We start from the raw sequence: 3333 nt of genomic DNA, 5'->3' as shown, positions 1-3333 counted from the left end.
CTTTTAAGCTATGTCTACATGAAAGAGTAACATGGCTTTAGTTAAAGTGTTTTAATTGAACAGCTGTTGCATGTCCACCGTCTGCCCCTGTGTCACCAGAGCACATCCATGCTAGCATCTCTTGTCTCACCACAGACAGCAGTGCACTGTGGGTAGCTATCCCACTGTGCAGCTGGCTGCAGGGTGTTTTGGGAAGGGTTTGCAATGCCTCACGGGCTGGTACAGCATCACATAAACAACCTGCTAAACAGTGAGCTGACAAAATGTGCAGATGATCCAAAACTACCGGCTTCCTTCCTAGAATGAACACTCCTTGAGTGGGGTGACTACAGGGAGTAGCTCAAACCTCCAAAGTGCCTGGCCAGGGGCAGGACATTAGCACAGCAAGGGAGGGGTGTGGCAGTGACATCACAAAGACCTTTTGCAGGACCTCAGACTATTGGTCAAAGGTGGTGGGGAGGTGGTGACCTCACAGAGAGATGCTGACATCAGCCAGGCAGGACAAGGGCGAGGGGCCAGGGAAACCTCAGAGACCCCTGTGGCTTTGCTTCAGCAAGTCTCCTTCTCCAGGTCTCTCTTTGAGGACTGAGAGAGTATTCGGGTTCACGTACGTGAGCGCCAGGAGGAACCTCTTTCGAGTTTTCTCCTTCCCTTTTTGTGATTTTACAAGAAAACAGCCGTCCCTGTTTAGAAGGTAAGAGCCTGCTCGAGGTCTGAAACCTGTTCGGTCTAATCCATCTGGTGACAGTTGAATTCTAGGCATGGAAAACATGAGTTTAAGGAGGCAGAATTTTATTCCGCACCTGGGATTTTGTCCCATATAATCACTGGGGACATTAAGGTTTCTCCTTTTTGTTTCACCTTTTCCTCCATCCATCCCTTCCTCCTTTCTCTTCTTCTCTTGCTTCTTTTGTCCTTTCTCCTGTTCCCTTCCCAACACCAGGAGCGAGGTGTGTGTGTGTGTGTGTGTGTGTTGTGGAGGAGTGCTCTGCAGCTCCCACTGGGAGGTCCACCCAAAAATGTGGGGCTGAAATAGTGCTCGGGCAGTGATCCCCACCGGTGACCTGGGCCATCCTTTGGGCTCTCTGGTGAGAACCCTCAGCCTCCCATCCTCAGGCTCTACCCTGATTGGCTGAGCAGGGGGTTATTGACAGGGAGGAGACTCAGGTCCTTGTTGTTCTCTTTTAAGACCAAGTAAATAAGTCAGAACCAGTTCTATGTTTGATGAATTTTGCTGCTTCTCTGCATTAATGGTCTCTGAGCAGTTCATGATTCTCTCTAACATTGCAGTTCTCCTCAAATACTTGCTGAGTAATTACTGTGCACTGTTGTTGGTCTGGAGCTCATCTGAGAGCACTTTATTCAGGTCATTCAGTGTCTGAAATTCAAGATCCAATGGATAGTCTGAAAATCTGGGCTCTTGTGTCCTATTCCCAATGCTGCCACTGACTGGAATTCTCCTTTCTCAGCCTTAGCTTCTCCCTCTTTCAAGTAGGGATAATAATGATCCGCTCCTACCTACCTCAACACACACACTGTCTCTCCCCAACACACAAACAGTCTCCACACTGCAGTTGAATGGCAGCTGGCAATCTAGTAGGATGCCCATGGAACAATGGGAGAGAGAAACCTGCATCACTGAAAGTACAGCCATGAAAACACCAAACACCAGCCTTGCCTAGCTGGCAAGAATCAAGCCTCCACAGAAAGACCCCCATGGTGTCGGCCCAGCTCCCTAAGCCCTCAGCCACAGCCACAGCCACTTAACACGGGGGCCTTTCTACGCTCTGGTTCTGTTCTCACTGAAGGGTCATTTCCAATGGTTTGCTCAGACCAGCTTCCCCAGCACACTCACTGCTGTGCAGCTCTGTACGTGTGGCCATGGCTGAACAGCAAGAATTCCTGCCCATTTCCCTATTGGCTGGAGCATGGCTAGAGTGTGTTTGTGATTAATGACGTTGCTGTAGATTGTTCCCTCCTTGCCTTGGCAATTCAGACAGTCCCTTTCCCAACATATCTCCAGCACATCAGTCCCTGGCTGGGTCTCCTGGGCAGTGGAAAACATCCCTTGTTTGGTGCTGCCAAGGGGATCGTGCAGAGCTGAGACGTCCCTTGGCTTGGATCAAAGGGGGAGTTGGATGGAATTTATCACACAACCCTCCCTGCTCCCCTGAGCCCCATGGGGAGAATCTAGAGAAGGGGGAGTCATTCCTCACCTGCGGTCCCAGAAGAGCTGCTAGGGCTCCTTCCTGCCAGCTACTCACCCCTGGATTCACCCTCAGCTCCTGGCATCTTTCTGCTCCAAAGGCTCCAGAGGCCTGGGGTGGGGAGGGCGTCACTGCACAGTCTGAAACACAAGGGAGGTTTCTGGAATTGAAGGAAGGAGCAGAAAATGGAGAGGAAAGAAACAGAGAGAAAACACCTCGTCTCTCCTGTCCCCCTCCCAGCAAGAAATGTTACCAAGGAGCAGTGTTAGGGGAAATGGTGCCCGGGGCAAAACTTGTACTTTGGCACTTCCCCACTGCCCCTGGGGGATCCCCCTACCCCTTTACCGCTAGCTCCTGCACTCCCAACCCTTGTGCCTCCTTCACCCCTAACTCCTGCCCCCTCCTGTGCCCTAACCCCTACACTGTGTCCCCTTTGCCCTTAACTCCCGCACTCCCCTCCTGTGCCACCAGCCACTGCCCCTCTGCTGCACCCCCTTCACCCCTAACCCCTGCACCCCCTCCTTCACCCACGTGGGGACACTGACCTGTGTGCATGGAGCAGCTGGAATTGCTGCCTGCTCCTCCCTGGGATGCTGCTCCTCTGGGCACCCCAAGGGGCTGCGGGGGCAGGGCGAGAAGCGACATCATCCGAGCTCCCTGCATCCAGGTCACTTTCCTCAGCCGGGCTGCATCGGGGAGGGCAGAGAGCAGCAGCTTCTGATGCTCCCCTCACAGCCCAGACCAGGTGGGGACAGTGACCAGGACGCATGGAGCACATAGTGTTCCTCTTCGCTCCCCACAACCCTCTATGGGGTCATGGAGGAGCACTGGGGCAGGGGAGAGCAGTGAGCACCTTTGCACTGGCACACAGTGCCCTTTAACCCCCTGGAGCCCTGGGTGGCTGCCGGGGTCCCACCCCTAAGGCCGGCCAGGCTCCCCAGCACGAACAGCAGAGACACAGGCCCCCCACTGAGCAGTGGTAGCCTGGGTGGCTCGTAATGGAGACTCGGAGGGGGGCTCAGATTTCCCAAATCTTGTGTCGCCAAGGGGACAGTGGGTCCCATGACTAGGGGCCCTGGGCCAAACTGGGCCCCCTGGAAAAGTCTCCCCCATGTCAGCGTCATGA

This window comes from Mauremys mutica, unplaced genomic scaffold (assembly GCF_020497125.1).
Source record: "Mauremys mutica isolate MM-2020 ecotype Southern unplaced genomic scaffold, ASM2049712v1 Super-Scaffold_100251, whole genome shotgun sequence".
NCBI classification, from domain to species: domain Eukaryota; kingdom Metazoa; phylum Chordata; order Testudines; family Geoemydidae; genus Mauremys; species Mauremys mutica.
Note: the sequence above shows the minus strand (reverse complement) of the source record.